The sequence below is a fragment of the Helianthus annuus genome, chromosome 3 (genome assembly GCF_002127325.2).
Source record: "Helianthus annuus cultivar XRQ/B chromosome 3, HanXRQr2.0-SUNRISE, whole genome shotgun sequence".
In the NCBI taxonomy this organism is placed as follows: domain Eukaryota; kingdom Viridiplantae; phylum Streptophyta; class Magnoliopsida; order Asterales; family Asteraceae; genus Helianthus; species Helianthus annuus.
Genome location: NC_035435.2, coordinates 161478659 through 161487220, shown reverse-complemented (window position 1 = coordinate 161487220; position 8562 = coordinate 161478659). Strand labels below are relative to the sequence as shown.

The 8562-nt window shown below is 37.1% G+C and overlaps 1 long non-coding RNA gene across 1 annotated transcript; it reads left to right on the top strand.

The window, feature by feature from the left end:
• The first annotated feature begins 1889 nt into the window (after positions 1 to 1889).
• LOC110928194 lies at positions 1890 to 3215 on the top strand. Its single transcript, XR_002586199.2, has 3 exons — positions 1890 to 2047; positions 2583 to 2636; positions 2992 to 3215. It is a non-coding gene; the product is annotated as an uncharacterized LOC110928194 (long non-coding RNA).
• Positions 3216 to 8562: the final 5347 nt, after the last annotated feature.

Genomic DNA, 8562 nt, shown 5'->3' with positions numbered 1-8562 from the left:
CAGCCCAGCCTTAAATACTGATTTTATTTTGATGTTGTTGTTGTTGTTACCATGTAAATATCTAGTATTTATTTAAGGATTTAAATAAGACAACGGTTAATTTAAACAATATTTAGTTATGAAAAATACAAACATTATATGTAAATTTATATATTAAGAAATTAACATAATTTTTATTTATTTTTATTTAATTCGTAATATTTAATGTTTAATATTTATCAATTATTTTAATTTAATATTTGTATTATAAAGTTCTTTTACTCATTTTTTCTACTTAATTAAGTGGTTTCTTATTTAATAATACTTATCATTCAGGTGAGGTCGGACAACATGTCGTGCCAGAACAAGTCTCATAAAAAGGATTATTTTGGTTTGAGTCAAAACGGGTTCGGGTCAAACGATGTTTAAGACAGGTCAAATAAAATTGCGCTCTCCAAAAGAGCTACATTCTGTTTATATTTTTTATAACTAAACACAAATTTAAATTATATATTTAGAGTAGACTTGTAATTTATCTTAAATTTTAAGACATTTAAGAAAATATATAATGCATTTGGTACAAGTATTGATGCATTAAGAACCTGTCATTTACCATTTTTTTTCTCTTGTGATATTAATGATTTATTCAACGAACATAAATATAACTGGACCCGCCTTAAATAAGTTTATAATCTTGTGATATTAATGATTTATATACCTAAATAAGTTTATAATCTGCATAAGTTTATAATTAACAAATTCAAAAAATTAATGCAAGTCTAGAAAAATTATATAACTAAATAAGTTTATAATCTACATAAGTTTATAATTAACAAATTCAAAAAATTAATGCAAGTCTAGAAAAATTATATACCTAAATAAGTTTATAATTAACAAATTCAAAAAACTTGATTTTGGACTGATCTAGCAACTTGAATCAAACCTCAGGGACGAATTTAGTAGTTTTACCCATTCATTAACGGAGGTTCTAACGGTGTTAATTTATTGGACTGAAATAGCAATAGAAACTAGGCTCAGGGACTGTTTTAGCAAAAAAAGTTGATTTTGGACTGATCTAGCAATTTGAGTCAAACCTCAGGGATGATTTTAGCAGTTTACTCTATTTTGCAGGCATGTAATTAAATGATACCCGACCAAGTTATCCGAAACATATCCCAACAATGTATATATAATTTTATTTGTTTTTTTCTCATAGCCCTTGTTTACTAATGCTTCATTCTAATAGCTTAGTTACTTAGAGAATTTACTAATGCTTCATTCTAATAGCTTAGTTACTTAGAGAATAAACTTTTCTTTTGAGATATATTTCTGGATAATCCGTAATTTTTATACTTTTATAATTGTATCTTATGAATACGAAGTTATCTTTTGAAATTTATGTCATCATGATAATTGTATAACTTAGATATTCTAAAATTGTAGTGATAATAATATGCATATAATTAATCATGTTTTAACTTATTTTAGCTATTAAGAATATGAAGTTGTAAGAAATTAGAATGGTAAGAAAAAAAATGTATTTGGAAAAATCAACGGGTAATTTTTAAGAAACAAACGGATATACCCATTAGCCGCGAGTATACATGATACCTGATGTGTATTAGGCCGGGCATGGGACATTGTTTTACAACCGGGTATAGGACTGAGATCACTAATACCCGACCTCTTGTCATCCATATTTATGTAAAAGTGTAACATCCCATAATTTATAAAATAGAATGCCTCAACACTTAAAAGTATTATATATGATTAGTTATGGTAATTGTATTAAAAATCTAAAGAAAGTTTATAAAATATGGAATGGGTTATAAAGATCATTAAACCTAACTTGAGGGTTGATTGTGTAACATTAGAAATATGTAAGATAAGAAAAAAATTAAAACCCAGTATGTTCTGGATGGTGTGAGTCGCGACCAGGAGGGAGGAACAAGGGGAAACCCTAATTACATCAATCAACACCAAAATTCAGCAAGATTGTGAAGGATTAGAGTCATAAATCGCATGCTAGTGTCTAAATACTCTCTAATCCAAGTGTTTTGAACATAAGGTAAGAAAAAATCTCATAATTTGATGTTTGTTGATGAACTAGGGTTTATACCAATTCGTGAATTAGTATGAAATTAGATTGCATGTGAGTTAGAATCATCATGTAGAAGGTATATTGTGCATGAATTCGATTTACTAAAGATTTTGGGAAAAACCCACTTGTTCTAGCATGATAGTGAATAGATTGTTGATTAGTTGAGTAAATCTTCAAATAAAATTGTATGAATGATAGAGTATTGGTAGATTATATTGTGTAGAATGAATATTTGAACATGAGTGGTTGATTATGTGAAAGATGATGTATTCTAGTGAATTTATGCATAAGCTACATGTACATAAGGCTTGATTAGTAATACGCATGTTAGGTGTTTGATGAAATGCCTCAATGATAATCTAAGTAGCCTGAATAAATCATTGTGAATGGATTTGTATGATGAAATTAAAGTATTGTCAATTGTTATATGAGTAGCATTGATACTTGAAAGTATGATTAAGAATGTGAGGGCTATGATCTAAATAAGAATGATTATGTGTAGGAACGAAAGAAGAAGGAGCTAGTACCGGATCACAAACAAAGGCCCAAGACCGAGGTAAGTTCGTTACTTACATGTTTAGTTGTGAATTATTGATATTGTTTCCTTGATAAATGATATTCAATTAAGGTAAATGTTTCAAATGAGAACGTGAAAGTAGGAATCCGTATCGGTCCATAGTGATTGGGTCGGTTCGGGTTCGGACGAGAAGGAATTTAATGGAAGTTTTCTCCTTGATCCGTACTAAACGGGTTATTGGAAGTGAATGAAATAGTTGTGTTTATTTGACTAGAATGAATTGGGATGTAGTAAGAACGATCGGTAAGATATCTTGTAAATTCGGGAATATGTATTGTGGTAGGATGAGAACGTTATATGTACTACACTAATATATTTTGTTGAATGATTGTAGGTAAAGCACCCGTATGATTGTCATTGCGTCGCTCGGATACGAACACACCTTGATCACCCGTGATGCGCTTCCGCAAGCTTTTGTAGTAACCTTAATTGTTAAAGGCTTTCGTTAAAGTTAGTAGTGTTGAAGTTTTATGTCTTAACTAGATGTTTGTGAATACTTAAGTAACTTAGACTTGATGTTTGAAACGGTAGTTTAAATGTTATGGTCTTTCGTATGTTTTTCTGAAGGTGTCATTATTTGAGTACTTTGATATATTATAAACAGGGAGATTGTTCAAATTGCGAACGGGTCATGCCCAAATTTTTATTTTTTTTATTTTGGCGATTTGGTTAAGTGTCGTTTTGTGACGTTTCAAGCATGAATTTAGAAGGGGTGTTTCAAGTTGGTATCAGAGCCTAGGTTTGAGGGATTCGAACACAATGTAGTGCCCGAACTCAAACCGAAAGCTCGCAAGAATGGGTGTGTTCGCTCCGAGACGCAAATAGAGGTAAAACTTTTAAGAAAGCTTTATAGTAATTAATGTTACAAGTTATAAAGTGTTAGCAAGAGTTTCGCATATGGTAATAGTAACTAATGGTGCATTGGAATCCCTAGGGGTTAGTAGAATTGAAACCGTGCACGAAAACGGTTCGGAATGGTCGAAAATATGAAGTTTGGGGTGAATTTTGCTGGGCACTACCGTAGCTTACGGTGGCCACCGTAAGCTACGGTAGGTACTGGGCAAAATGTGGCTGCCGTAAGACAGAAGCAATACACCGTAAAGCATAAATCAGCACCGTAAGCTACGGTGGTCGCCGTAGCTTACGGTGACTATTAAAGTTGCTGAATTTTTTTTATGTTGTTTGTTTGAGTACGGAGTTTGTTTTAATTAGTTCCTAAGGCCCCGTAATCCTTTGCTAAGGTCATTATGCATCAAGAAGGTTGAAAGAAAATGTCTAATAAGAAAGAAGGTATGATTTAATATGAAATGGTCTAGCGATACAACATTATCATCAAGAATGATAACGTGTAAAGTATGAATAGTAAACAGAATGAAATATGTGATAGAATGAATATGTATGTGTCAAGAGGGATGTATAAAAAGAGAATTTTAATATATAGAATGAATGTTTTATGTAGATGACGGACACAAGTAATGTAGATGATGCTGAAATAGCCCGTCAAGAGGCATTCAATAATAAGATGATAGAAGCGGCAGAAAAAGTGATGAATGCCAACCTTCCCAAGTTAGCTCAAGAAGTCGAGAGCCGAGTCTTGGGGGTTGTTGATGAGATGATGACTAGCAAGATTGAGGAGTTAAAAGAAATGCTTGAAGGGTCCAGGACTAAAAGCAAGGAACGAAGGTGTACATATAAGGATTTTATGGCATGTAATCCCTTTTCATACAATGGGGAGGTGGATCCGGTAAAGTGTCAAAGATGGATAGCAAACATTGAAGCCGTATTTGTACGTAGTCGATGTGAGAAAGAAGATCAAGTAATGTTTGCTACGGGTCAACTTCAGCAACAAGCCAAAGATTGGTGGGATACCCAAAGTAAAGAGATAGGGGAAGTGAGACTCCAAACTTTAACATGGCAGGAATTCAAAGAGTTGTTCCTAAAATATCATTGCCCGCAATCGGCAATTGATAGAATACAAGATGAGTTCTTGCATCTTCGCCAACAGAATGAGTCCATTGATGAAATTACCAACATATTCTTCGATAAGTTAAAGTTCTGTGATGATTTCGTCAAGTCGGAAAGGATGAAGATAAATCGGTATTATGGAATGTTGAAGGCCGAGTATAGGGAGTTCATTACCCCTTCGAAGTGTGAAACTTTAAGCGAACTTATCAATTTAGCCCGGGATAGGGAGATAGAACTGAAGCGACAAGTGGAAAAAGGAGAGAAAAGAGTTGCTGAAAAGCCACCAACTACGAATCCATCCAAGAAGCCTAAGCAGCACGACACTAGAACTAAAGGAGGATCTAAAGGTAGTATTCCCCCATGCAAAACTTGTGGTAAGCTTCACACTGGAGAATGTTTGATGGGAAAGAAGGGGTGTTACAACTGTGGTCAGGAGGGACATCCTTATTTTAAGTGCCCTAGTCCTGTGAGGACGTGTTTCAATTGCTTCACTCCTGGTCATGTAAAAGCTGAATGTCCAAAGCTTAAACAACAAGGACAGAAAGATGAAAAGAAGAATGAAAATCAGAAGGCTCGGGGAAGAATGTTTCAGATTACTACCGAGGAAGCCAAGGTTTCACCGAATGTCGTGTCAGGTATTTTCTTAATCAACCAAATACCCGTGAATATGTTATTCGATTCTGGTGCTAGCAAGTCTTTCGTGTCAGACGAACTTATGTGTTATCCTTCCTTTAGAAGGGGACGAATGCCTGTACCCTTAGAAGTAGAAGTAGTGGATAGTAAAAGTTATTTGTTATGTGAAGTTTGTAAGAATTGTAAGATAACCATAGAAAACGAAGAATTTGAAATAGATCTCATTCCTATGACTTTGGGGGAATTTAAAGTAGTTGTAGGGATGGATTGGTTATCCCGCTATCACGCGGAAATTCGATGCGAGGCGAAAGTCATTCATGTATTCTCACCTAGTGGGGCTCGAATAAGTATTCGTGGAGAAAGAAAGCTAGAGACAAAACTATGCACGATTGTCGAAATGGTTAAGCACGCAAGAAATGAAGGAAGGGCCTACTTGGCTTATGTGGTGGATACAAGACAGAAGGTACCCGAAATTGGAGGAGTAGAAGTAGTGAACGAGTATGCGGATGTGTTTCCGGACGAATTACCGGGGTTACCACCTGAACGAGAGGTGGAATTCCGAATCGAATTAAATCCGGGCGCCAAGCCAGTGGCTAAAGCTCCCTATAGGTTAGCTCCCGCTGAGATGCGAGAGCTAATGACACAGATACAGGAATTACTCGATAAGGGTTTCGTACGCCCGAGTGTGTCGCCTTGGGGAGTCCCGGTACTCTTTGTGAAAAAGAAAGACGGCACAATGCGCATGTGTATAGATTATCGAGATTTGAACAAGTTGACCGTGAAGAATAAATACCCTTTACCTCAAATAGATGATCTTTTTGACCAACTGCAAGGAGCAAGTTGGTTTTCAAAAATCGATTTGCGTTCGGGGTATCATCAACTTCGGGTACGGGAAGAAGATGTTGCGAAAACTGCGTTCAGGACCCGATATGGGCATTACGAGTTTTTAGTAATGCCATTCGGACTGACTAACGCCCCGACCGCTTTCATGGATCTGATGAATAGAGTATGTCGGCCCATGCTAGATAAGTCTGTTATAGTGTTTATAGATGATATCCTTGTGTACTCTCGTAGTAGAGCCGAACATGCAAATCATTTGCGTGAAGTGTTAGAGATTCTTCGGAAAGAGAAGTTATATGCTAAGTTTTCCAAATGTGCCTTCTGGCTTAGAGAGGTGCAATTTCTTGGCCACGTCATTAATAAAGATGGTGTCTTGGTAGACCCAACTAAAGTAGAGGCTGTTGTGAACTGGGTTCCTCCTAAGAACCCGAGTGAAGTGAGGAGTTTTCTGGGTTTGGTTGGGTATTACCGAAGGTTTATACAGGATTTTTCCAAAATATCGTTACCTTTAACCAGACTAACCAAGAAGAATGAGAAGTTTGTGTGGGGAGTTGAGCAAGAAAAGGCATTCCAAACCTTGAAGAGTAAGCTGTCTGACGCCCCAATTCTAACCTTACCCGAGGGTTCAGAAGACTTGGTAGTATACACTGATGCTTCACATCAGGGCTTGGGGGCTGTTTTAATGCAACGGGGTAAAGTGATAGCATATGCTTCAAGGCAGCTTAAACCACATGAAAGTAACTACCCAACACACGATTTAGAGTTGGCTGCAGTAGTATTCGCGTTGAAACTGTGGCGACATTATTTGTACGGAACTAAATGTACCATATATTCGGATCACAAAAGTCTCAAGTATTTCTTCGAACAAAAAGACTTGAATATGAGACAATGAAGGTGGTTAGAATTAATTAAGGATTATGATTGTGAAATCCTTTATCATCCGGGGAAGGCCAATGTCGTAGCAGATGCGTTAAGCCGGAAGGAATACCCATCACCCATACAAGTTAAGTCAATGAAGTTGACTGTCACCCCTAAACTTTTGGAGTCGATCAAAGAGGCCCAAATAAAATCCATAAATAGCGATCCGAAGAAGGAAAGAATGAAAGGCCTAATTGGGGAATTAAAAATGAATGCCGATGGCGTCATGACCAGGTATGACCGAATCTGGGTACCTTGGTTATCCGAGGTGAAATCATTATTGCTAGAAGAGGCTCACAAATCTCGTTATACGGTACACCCTGGAGCTACAAAAATGTATCAAGATTTAAAGAAAGGGTATTGGTGGCCTGGAATGAAACGCGACATTGTTAAGTACGTGGCTAAGTGCTTGACATGTTCCCAAGTGAAGGCGGAGCACCAAAAACCGTATGGTAAATTGCAATCTTTAGAGATACTGATTTGGAAGTGGGAAGACATAACCATGGATCTTGTTACAAAGCTTCCCAGAACGAAACGAGGTCACGACGCTATTTGGGTTATAGTCGATCGACTTACAAAGAGTGCTCACTTCTTACCCATACGAGAATCTATTTCATCCGAAAAATTGGCAGAAATTTATATGAATGAAATAATTGCTCGTCACGGAGTACCCGTGTCTATTGTGTCGGATCGTGACACAAGATTCACGTCTCGCTTTTGGCGAAAATTTCACGAAGATGTGGGCACAAACTTGCGACTAAGTACCGCATACCATCCGCAGACGGATGGACAGTCGGAAAGAACTATACAAACGTTGGTAGATATGTTGCGGGCTTGTGTCATAGACCTTGGGGTAATTGGGACAACCATTTACCGTTGGTAGAGTTCGCGTACAACAACAGTTATCAAAGTAGTATCAAAATGGCGCCATATGAAATGTTGTACGGTAGAAAGTGTAGAACACCTGTATGTTGGGGAGAAATCGGGCAACGGGAACTTGCGCCTAAAGATGTTGTGGCGATAACGAATGAAAAGATTGATCAAGTCCGGGCTCGTCTGAAGGCGGCGCAAGACAGGCAAAAATCCTATGCAGATAAAAGAAGGCGCCCTATCGAATTTCAAGAAGGAGATCGAGTGTTTTTAAAGGTCTCGCCGTGGAAGGGTATAATACGGTTCCGCAAACGGGGAAAATTGGGTCCTCGGTACATCGGACCGTTCAGAATAGTGGCTCGTGTTGGTAAAGTGGCATACCGGCTAGAATTACCTCCAGCTCTAGATGGAATCCATAACACGTTTCACGTGTCTCAACTAAGAAGATGCCTCGCGGACGATACAGCGCATGTGTCACTTGATGACATTGAATTGGATGATAAAATGAATTATATTGAAAAGCCGGTAGCTATCAAAGATTCCAAAGTAAAGAATCTACGAAACAAGGCCATTCGGCAAATTTTAGTGCAATGGCAGCATCGGAAAGGATCGGATTTAACCTGGGAATCTGAAGATGAAATGCGAAAACACTACCCGTCTCTTTTTGGTACGTATTAAG